General features: G+C 37.4%; 1 pseudogene; it reads right to left on the bottom strand.

Moving 5' to 3' along the window:
* Positions 1–1,076: 1,076 nt before the first annotated feature.
* On the bottom strand, positions 1,077–2,012 carry LOC113896509 (annotated as a pseudogene).
* Between the last annotated feature and the right edge of the window lie 9,420 nt (positions 2,013–11,432).

Genomic DNA, 11,432 nt, shown 5'->3' with positions numbered 1-11,432 from the left:
CCTGACAGACCACAGTCCATGGGGTCTCAAAGAGTTGGGCATGACTGAAGTGACTGAGAACGCATTGTGACATGATCACCACATAAGATTAATCAACACATTCATTAACTCACATAGTTATCATTTGGAGTGTGTGTCTAATAAGGACAGTTAAGATCTACTTTTCTAGAAAATTTAAAGTTTAAAATACAGAATTGTTAACTGAAGTCTTAGTATACATTAGAGTCCCAGAACTTATTCATCATATAACAGAAAAGTTGTACACTTTGACAAATATTTCAAACTTCTTTCACCTACCAGACCTTGGAAACAATAAATCTACTCTGTATTTCTATAAATTAATCCTTTTTGTATTAAACATGCATGTGAGATAATACAGTAGTTATTGTTCACTGTCTGACTTACTTCACTTAGAGTAATGACTTCATGGTTCTTCCATGTTGTGGCTAACCAGGCTTCTTTACTTCTAAAATACGTGAGCTTGTCTACCTCATAGCTCATTTAATTATCAGATTCCCTGACTAATATTGTTTCATTTACCACTTGAATAATTTTTAGATTTGTGACTGAATGTATCTATCCAAAGACATATTAGTTTTAGATTTTGCTTTGGATTCATAACACTCGATATTTTATTTCATGATTGTTAGGCTTCTATTGAGTTACTTACCTGCTTAGTTAATTAATGTTTGTGACACTAGCTTATATTCATTAGTACAGAAACTACAGTATGTCCCATTAAATATAAAGAATGCTCAAAAATCTCTCAAGAAGTACATAACAAATCTTCAGGAAAATTGAAATGTTGTTTGAATGAAAGAATAAACCAATGATATTTGATCAAGTTAGAAAATTCAGGGAAGTTTTCAACAAAGTAGAGGTGCCATATATAAATTCTTGATACATATGAGCATGCTGTATTTGGAGACTGTAGCATTTCTAAAATTTGGGCTATACAACAAATGTTCATTTATAACATTGTAAGCACTGGGGAATTTTTAGTTCTCTTGTATGATGAAATATAATTCTAGAAATACAAAACCCAAAATGTGTTTATGTGTGTGAAATATAAACATTTAGCCCCATCTTTTAAGTTTCACTTTTTCCAGAGCCTGTTTCACATCTTTGTTCCTTAGACTGTAAATCATAGGGTTTAACATTGGAGTCACAAGAGTGTCAAACAATGAGGTCATCTTGTCTTGATCTAGAAAATTAGGATGAACTCAGCCTGAAATACATAAAGAGCATAGTTCCCTCGAAAATTTCCACTGCAGTTAGGTGGGAGGTGCAGGTGGAAAAAGCTCTGAACCTCCCCTCAACAGAGTGGATCTTCAAGACTGAAAGGGTAGTATAACAATAAGAGATGAGGACTCCTGAAATGGTACTCAGTTCAATGAAGGTAAGAATAATGAATAACACCAACTCATTGATCTGTATATAACATCAGGAAAGGAGGAAAAGTGGAGGTAAATCATAGAAGAAATGGCTAATCTCCTTTGACCCACAGAAACATAAGCAGAATGCTAATATTGTGTGTGTCAGAGCATTGGCCATTCCCACCAGGTAAACCCCAGCCACGAGCAGGGAGCACACCCCGCTGGACATGCTGACTGCATAGAGCAAGCGGCTGCTGATGGCCTTGTACAGGTCATAGGCCATCACTGCCAGGAGAAGAGATTCAGCTTCTGTAGAGATACAGAAGACAAAGAACTGCAGAGCGCAGCCACTGAAGGAGATTGACTTGTTCTTGGCAAATTGATCCACCAGCATCTTGAGCACAATTGCTGTGGAAATGCAGAGGTCACAGAAGGAGAGGTGGCTGAGGCAAAATACATGGGTGTGTGTAGCTGGGGATCCATCCTAATCAGGGTTATCATTCCAAGGTTTGCCAGAAGGTTAATAAGATAAACAAGTAGAACCATGGTAAAAAGAGCCATCTTGTTCTCAGTGTTATCAGTAATTCCCAAGAAAATGAGCTCAGTCAGAAAGGAGAAATTCCTTCTATCCATCCTTTTTTGTTCTGATGTAAACTTTTAGAAAATGATCAAGAAAATGACACACAGATGTGGAACACTTCTGCACAACTGCAAAATATCATAAGGAGGAAGGTGATTTTTGTTTGTATTTGTGTTTTTATAATTACAAAATAATCTAGATCATGGATATCCACTATTTAAAGGTAGATAGCTATCTGTTCAGTCCAGTTCAGTCACTCAGTCATGTCTGACTCTTTTGCAGCATACCAGGCCTCCCTGTCCGTCACCAACTGCCGGAGTTTACCCAACTCATGTCTATTGAATCAGTCATTCCATCCAACCATCTCATCCTCTGTTGTCCCCTTCTCCTCCTGCCTTCAATCTTTCCCAGCATCAAGGTCTTTTCAAGTGAGTCATCTGTTAGCATCAGGTGGCCAAAGGATTGGAGTTTCAGCTTCAACATCAGTCCTTTCAATGAACACCCAGGACTGATTTCCTTTAGGATGGACTGGTTAGATCTCTTTGTAGTCCAAAGGACTCTCAAGAGTCTTCTCCATCACCACAGTTCAAAAGCATCAGTTCTTCAGCGCTCAGCTTTCTTTATAGTCCAACTCTCACATCTGTACATGACTACTGGAAAAACCATAGCCTTGACTAGACAGACCTTTGTTGGCAAAGTAATGTCTCTGCTTTTGAATATGCTATCTAGGTTGGTCATAACTTTCCTTCCAAGGAGTAAGCGTCTTTTAATTTCATGGCTGCAGTCACCATCTGCAGTGATTTTGGAGCCCCAAAAAATAAAGTCAGCCACTGTTTTCACTGTTTCCACTAAATGTAGATGTCATTCATGAGTAGGTTATTTTATACAAGCTCATCTCTGAGCATTGCTTTTCTTGTCTCAGGGAGGAGCTTTTGATAAATTTAACTAACTTTACCTCTTCAAAATAATATGGAAGAAACACCAGTGTTAGACCAGGCTGCAAGATCTAAGGACTAAGCATTTCCCATGCTGGAAAATATTTATCTGATCATATTTATTAAATCATATTTATTAAAATATGATTTTAAAAATGATTACAATTTTTATATTTCTCAAGAAAGCATGATTGGTTTAAGAGTCTTTGCCTTAGTTCCAGAAATAGTATATCAAGGACTAGCATAATAAAAAAATAATTGCTACTGCTTTTAGCCTGGCACCCCACTCCAGTACTCTTGCCTGGAAAATCCCATGGATGGAAGGGCCTTGTGGGCTGCAGTTCATGGGGTCACTAAGAGTCGGACACGACTGAGCAACTTCACTTTATTTTTTCACTTTCATGCATTGGAGAAGGAAATGGCAACCCACTCCAGTGTTCTTGCCTGGAGAATCCCAGGGACAGGGGAGCCTGGTGAGCTGCCGTCTATGGGGTCGCACAGAGTCAGACATGACTGAAGCAACTTAGCAGCAGCAGCAGCTTTTAGTCTATGTTGTATTTAGTATTTTCTGAGATGTGAAGTAAGTATTATTGATCTAGTTTTCTAGAGATTTTTAATTGCTTTCCCACAATGCTCATTACTTATTTGTAGAATGGTTGTTAAAGGATGAATATCTTGATGAACAGGAAAAAAAAAAGACAAAAATAAGTGAAAATAACAGAATTTGTCACATACACTTGCATCCATTAATCTTTTTAATGACTTTTCTAGATTATAAAATGGAAATGAGTAGAGGAACAATAAATACTTCTTAAAAACATATACCTTGCTATTATATGTGTATATTTATGTGTGATCATGTGTATATATTTTAATATATATGAGAATAGTATGTAAGTAATGAACTTTTTCCTTAGACCTACCTAAGTATACATGCTCATGGTTCACATGGAGATGAATTTGTCCATTTTTATTGTGGTACCTACACGAACTTTTCAATAAAACAAAACATACCTTAAATTTCTGTATACACTTGCCCAATGATGAAAAGATTAAAGGCTTTCCTATGAACCAAGAGTAAATAAAGTAAATAATAAATTGTTATGTCATGGATATCAGCAAGTTTAGATAGATCCTCCTGATTCTGAAAAGAAAATATTATTTCTAGTCATTAAATGCAGGTTTTAATAGGTAAGCTAGCATAAAATGATTCATATATATATTTTTTTTTTTCTCTAAAAGTTAACTATTTTCTCCTACATTCTTTAAGTTAGGATCTGGAAATCTACCTGAGATGAGATCTTGGGTAGCTGAACAATAGGCAAATAGCCTTTTATTTTACCAGGTACACTGGGACTTAAATCCCTGAAGTTAATGCTCATATGGTTTTATTAAGTATTTTCCTGCTTCTATATATTCTGTTGTGAACTCAGAAACAGTTTGACAAAAGCTGAGTTTTTGTGCTTCACTACTGTCACCAAATTGCTCTATGGTAAGAAGGATACTGTGTATTGTTTGTAGGATTGTTTTATAGTTACCCCTAATCTCCTCCTTCTCTAATTTGAGAGGAAACCTAATGAAACTCAAAAAGATCTCCCTCAATCATTCCCAGTGCCTTTGGATTGTTCATTGTGTTTTTGAAACTTTATCCTTCATACCTCATTTAAGAATTAAACTGTATTTCAACTGTATTTTCTTTAATATTGAAATGTAATACATATACCATAAAATTCACCCTTCTAATGTATACAGTTTTTTGTTTGTTTGTTTGTTTTGTTTTTATTATATTTTCAAGGTTGTTCAGTTATCACCAGCATCTGCATTCAGAAAATGTTCATCAGTCTCATAAGAAAACTATATCTATTAGCACTTGCTCCCTCTCTGAAACCTCCCCCACCCCTGAAACCTCTAATCTACATTCTGAGTCTGTGTGGTTTCCTATTCTTGGTCTTGAATACAAGCAGAAGCATGCAATATATTATTTATTTTCCTGTCAGGCTTCTTTTCTTTAGTAAAATACTATATTTGCTTCAGTAAAATATTTAGGTAAATATAGTGTCAGCCACATTGTGCTTGTGTCAGAAACCTGTTTCATTAGTTAGCATAATAATGTTTCTTTTTATGGATATAAAACAGTTTATTGATCCAGTCTTCAGGTGGATGAGCATGTGGTTATTTTTACTCTTTAGCTATTAAGAATAATGATGCCATTTCATTCTGTCAGTGCTACCTTTCAAGCAGACTTCATCACCAGAGAACCTTTTATTCCCATCCTCCAACCACATGTCCAAGAATATTTCATTAACTTTGCAACTTCCTCATATTCTCTAAGTAGTGCACCCTTCTTTGAATTATGCTTATTTTAATCATGTAAGAATCTCTTTACTACATTTAAGGCCTCAAGAATAAGAGCAATGTTTATTTTCTATTTTGTAAACCCCTTGATAAAAGAATTTGGGTAGGTAGTGCTTTTAAAATATTGATCACTCAGTACTTCTGTCTATTAAAGTGGAGAATAATATACAAAGAATAGAAATATACCTGCTTTGTGGATTTTTCTTTGGATATACATGGGCTTCCCTTGAAGCTCAGTTGGTAAAGAATCTGCCTGCAGTGCAGGAGACCTGGATTAGATTCCTGGGTCAGGAAGATCTCCTGGAGAAGGAAATGGCAACTCACTCCAGTATTCTTGCCTAGAGAATCCCATGGACAGAGGAGCCTGGCAGGCTACAGTCCACGTGGTCACAAGAGTTGGACATGACTTAGCAACTAAACCACAATAGCTCATATGTGCAAAAATGACTACTTTAAAATATTTAAGCATGGAGATGAGTTTTCTACATCAGCAGAGTTCCATTTTTTTTCTTAAAATAATTTGCTTGTGAAAGGTTGTTGCTGAACGAAAAGACGCCAGGATTCTTGGCCTCCAGAGGAGAAGAATTCAATCCGGGGCCAGAGATGAGGCTTGATTGCCCAGAGCTTCTGTGTAATAAAGTTTTATTAAAGTATAAAGGAGATAGAGAAAGCTTCTGACATAGTCATCAGAAGGGGGCAGAAAGAGTACCCCCCTGCTAGTCTTCAGCTGGATGTTATATAGTCACTAGTAGTCTGTTAACATAGTAGTCTGGAGAAGGAAATGGCAACCCATTCTAGTACACTTGCCTGGAAAATCCCATGGACAGAAGAGCCTGATATGCTACAGTCCATGGGGTCTCAAAGAGTCGGACACGACTGAGCAACTTCACTCACTCACTCACTCAGTCTGTTAATGAAAGAAAGGAATGTCTTAAAACTCAGAATGGCACCAGGCCCCTTATCCATAAGAGGTATTTGGGGGGTAATCTTGGCACCAGACGATTCATCCTGGGCCATAAAACGATTGACTTGAATCTTGCAGAAGGGCAGATTACCATACAAATAGTTTCGTTTACATAGATTAGGGGAACAATGTCTGAGTATAACATACTGGCTTGTCAAGTAGGTTCTGAGCCATTAGGCGGAAACAACTTGAAGACAGAGTCTGGGGTAAATGCATAGTACATTAACATAGCTTAAGACAAACATTTACATAAGAAAAATGCATTGGTTAACTCAAGGTTTGAGAATAGTTAACTTCAGGTGAAACCATGTGTCATTATGGCAACACAGTATTTTAGGAGAAACCTTTTAAATTTGTATAGAGAAGGGAAAAAAAATATCATTAGTTTGTTTCCTCCTGCCACTTAAGGGAGATAAAAATGTCTGACACTTGCAGCCTATTTCCTCCATTTGGAGACCCCTGGCCTTCCTACCTGTTACCCTCTTACTTGCAATTATCCGTATTAGTTCTTGGGAAAATATATATCAAAATTTTCACTTTAGGGTCTTCCCCAAATCCTTCTCAACAGAGAGCAATGAAATTCTCTGAACTCCTAAAACTCAGTCTAACATCTCAGTATCTGGTTGTGATAAGGGTACTTCCTGAGGTCTCTGAAGAAATGTTCCTTTCACAATGACCTGAATGATTTAAATGCCAATCACTCTCAATTGCTTTGTGTGCTGTTGATGTACTGCTTCAGTCAGGGACTTTGTGTAAGTATATGCACAACAAAATTGAAAAGAGATTGTACACTAGCTGACAGATCTAATTAAAATATTAAAGCTATTAATAAATCTATCTGGAATTAGAAACTACAGAGTTCTACAATGGGAAAGTGACAGTTTGTGTAGATTAAAGATAACTGTCATTTTTTCACACATTTTTTTAGAGATACATTACTTATTTATCCTCCCTTTGAATATTTGCTATACTTTAGCTGCTTTGCCCAACAAAAATTGGCAGAAATAATGTAAGTCTGTTTTACATTTCTTCCCCCCACCACCACTCTGCACCACACAATACTGGGATCTTATTTCCCAACCAGGGACGGAAATGTGCCTGTGGTAGAAACATGGAGTCACCCATCAGGCCTCCAGGGGAACACCTGTGAGTCAATCCTGCATTAAGCCTTTAGGAAGACAGTATCTGAAAGCCACATGATACCAGATAAGAAGTCCATCTAACCATCTGAGAATACCTTGTGACAGACAGATTCTGAGATTGCTTAAAGGGGGAAGAGGAGAATATGAGTTCATCTGTCCAGCCATTCTCATCCAGTGACAGATGTGAGTTACCTTATAACCTAGCCTATCCTCCCACTGAATATTTTATGTGACCTTAGTCAACATGAGGATGAACAAAATAATGAATCAGAGATCATTGTTTTAAAAGAAAGATACTGCTAAGTCATGTCCAACTCTTGTGAGCCCATGAACTGTAGCCTGCCAAGCTCCTCTGTCCATGGAATTATCCAGGCAAGAATACTGGAGTGGTGACATTTCCTTCTCCAGGGGAACTTCCCAACCAAGGAATTGAATCCAGGTCTCCCGCATTGCAGGGAGATATTTACAAACTAAGCTACACAGGAAGCTATTTAAGTCATGTGGTTTTGAAATACTGTTTAGGTAGCAAGAGATAACAGCAGCAGTGTGGATATATAAATAAGAGAATAGTTTAGGGGTAATTATTTTCCATATATATTTACATTATATATATTTATTTTATATATTTGCATTATATATTTATTATATATATTAATACAAATCTGAAAAGTGAAGAAAATATTTGAAAAGTATATCTACACATCTGAAAAAGAACTTGTATCCAAACTTTATGAAATGCTTTCATCAATAATAAGAAAAAAAATTATAATAATAAAATTTAGGCAAAGGATTGAATAGATATGCTCACCAAGATGTGCAAACAGAAACATTGTATATGTGTTTGCTCAGTATCATTAGTTTTTAGGAAAATGACAATATCTGTTAAATGGGTTAAAATTAGAAATACTGAGCATACCTAATTTTTCCTGTTTCATCTGAATTCTCATTTGGGATTTAACAAGGACACAGATTATCTTTTTATTTTTGGAGTTACTTCTCTGATTATTCCTTTTAATTGTTTCTTGCTTTTTACCTACCTTATTTTTTCTAAAGCTAGGAAACTCATAAAACCAAATTTCATGTAATTACTATGTTTTTAGTTTTGGGAAAGTAATAGAGATACATTTTTTATGTCATTTTATATGTCATTGCCATTCTTGACCAACTCAATCCTCAAATACCAGCTGTCCTCCTGTAGAAATACAGTTGAGGCAAAGGTTAAGCCACATAACTAATTGCCAATAATTTTCCACCAGTTAAAATCAAGGAATTGATGTCTCTGTGTTACAAAAGAATTCGTGACCATTATTTATTTCCTCTCTGGCACACTGTGGATGTGTGTGGAATAGTCCTTGATCACCTAATTCTATCCCTGACCAGATTAATTTTTCCCTCAGGTATATCCCTATCTTCTGGGATGCAAAAATCCCTTGGGTTACATTTTAATCAACCAGACCTGGCATTAGCTTTTTATCATTGCTGCTCCTCAAGACCACACAGGATAAACTCCTTTCAATCTACTCCCTCCCAACAATTTCAACCTGACTTTGGGTAGCTACATTATTAATACAAGCTGGGTAACCAAAAGATCTCCCAATGGGATTTGTGTTTCATTAAAAATGGAGATCTGAGATAACTGAAAAGTGTGTGTCAAGGAGAAAATGCATGCGTCGGATAAGAGCAAGTGAGAAAAAATTAGATTTTAGGATTTCCTTGTGCCCATGGTAACAGTAAAATCCTGTGTAGGCAACTATCTACTCAGAAGATGACTTTCTCAGAACATACTTGTATGCCATCAAACCTGGAGTACTGTGATACAGAGTTCACTGCATGATCGAGTTATCAAATTTCATTATGTCTCATGGCTGCTGGGGGAATGACTAGGAGAGCCAGTGGGTGTTGTTTGACAAGAAAGGAATACTTCTAGTAATATAAAGATTAATTGTGTTCTGAGATATGAATGTGTGTACTACATCAGTTTCACAAATGTATAGTCAATATTTATTTTGTATAAGAAACTATCATATTAAAAGAAAAAAAAAATAGTACTCTGATAGTGAACATGCTTTGTTTAAGGAAAACTCTTTTTTAGAGTACAATACATATTTAGAAAATTTCTTCTATACATGTAAGCTTAAGTAATGAAGAAATTCTGCTCCCAGAATGAAAACAAAGAGAAAACATTACTAACATCTCAGAAAGTGTCCCCACACATCCATCACAAATGGATATCAAATATGATACTTCAGGGTCTTCCCAGATGACTCAGCTGGATAAGAATGCAGCTACCAATGCAGGAGATAAAAGAGATATGTGTTTGATCCTTGAGTCAGAAAGATCCCCTGGGGGAGGGTATGGCAACCCACTCCAGTATTATTGACTGGAGAATCCGATGGAGAGAAGAGCCCGGCAGGCTCCAGTCTATAGGGTTGCACAGAGTTACACAGGACTGAGGCGACTTAACAGGCACACATGATACTCAGCTTGGATACTTTTAAAGGATACAGTAACAAAATCATACAGCTTTCACAGCTTTATTTTTACCGCTTTCACACAATTCACCCTCATTGCTGTGTAGTACTCCCAGATATAAACTTCAGATCAGATCAGATCAGATCAGTCGCTCAGTCGTGTCTGACTCTTTGCAACCCCATGAATCGCAGCACACCAGGCATCCCTGTACATCACCAACTCCCGGGGTTCACTCAGACTCACGTCCATCGTGTCAGTGATGCCATCCAGCCATCTCATCCTCTGTCGTCCCCTTCTCCTCTTGCCCCCAATCCCTCCCAGCATCAGAGTCTTTTCCAATGAGTCAACTCTTCACATGAGGTGGCCAAAGTACTGGAGTTTCAGCTTTAGCATCATTCCTTCCAAAGAAATCCCAGGGCTGATCTCCTTCAGAATGGACTGGTTGGATCTCCTTGCAGTCCAAGGGACTCCCAAGAGTCTTCTCCAACACCACAGTTCAAAAGCATCAATTCTTCGGCGCTCAGCCTTCTTCACAGTCCAACTCTCACATCCATACATGACCACTGGAAAAGCCATAGCCTTGACTAGACGAACCTTTGTTGGCAGAGTAATGTTTCTGCTTTTGAATATGCTATCTAGGTTGATCATAACTTTCCTTCCAAGGAGTAAGCATCTTTTAATTTCATGGCTGCAGTCACCATCTGTAGTGATTTTGAAGCCCAGAAAAATAAAGTCTGACACTGTTTCCACTGTTTCCCCATCTATTTCCCATGAAGTGATGGGACCGGATGCCATGATCTTCATTTTCTGAATGTTGAGCTTTAAGCCAACCTTTTCACTCTCCTCTTTCACTTTCATCAAGAAGCTTTTGAGTTCCTCTTCACTTTCTGCCATAAGGGTGGTATCATCTGCATATCTGAGGTTATTGATATTTCTCCTAGCAAACTTGATTCCAGCTTGTGCTTCTTCCACTCCAGCGTTTCTCATGATGTACTCTACATGTAAGTTAAATAAACAGGGTGACAATATACAGCCTTGACGAACTCCTTTTCCTATTTGGAACTAGTCTGTTGTTCCATGTCCAGTACTAACTGTTGCTTCCTGACCTGCATACAAATTTCTCAAGAGGCAGATCAGGTGGTCTGGTATTCTCATCTCTTGAAGAATTTTCCACAGTATATTGTGATCCACACAGTCAAAGGCTTTGGCATAGTCAATAAAGCAGAAATAGATGTTTTTCTGGAACTCTCTTGCTTTTTCCATGATCCAGTAGATGCTGGCAATTTGATCTCTGGTTCCTCTGCCTTTTCTAAAACCAGCTTGAACATCTGGAAGTTCACGGTTCACATATTGCTGAAGCCTGGCTTGGAGAATTTTGAGCATTACTTTACTAGTGTGTGAGATGAGTGCATTTGTGCGGTAGTTGGAGCATTCTTTGGCATTGCCTTTCTTTGGGATTGGAATGAAAACTGACCTTTTCCAGTCCTGTGGCCACTACTGAGTTTTCCAAATTTGCTGGCATATTGAGTGCAACACTTTCACAGCGTCATCTTTCAGGATTTGAAATAGCTCAACTGGAATTCTATCACCTCCACTAGCTTTGTTCGT

This window comes from Bos indicus x Bos taurus, chromosome 7, assembly GCF_003369695.1.
Source record: "Bos indicus x Bos taurus breed Angus x Brahman F1 hybrid chromosome 7, Bos_hybrid_MaternalHap_v2.0, whole genome shotgun sequence".
In the NCBI taxonomy this organism is placed as follows: Eukaryota; Metazoa; Chordata; class Mammalia; order Artiodactyla; family Bovidae; genus Bos; species Bos indicus x Bos taurus.
The sequence above is the reverse complement of the archived record's forward strand: the minus strand, read 5'-3'. Positions and strand labels throughout refer to the sequence as shown.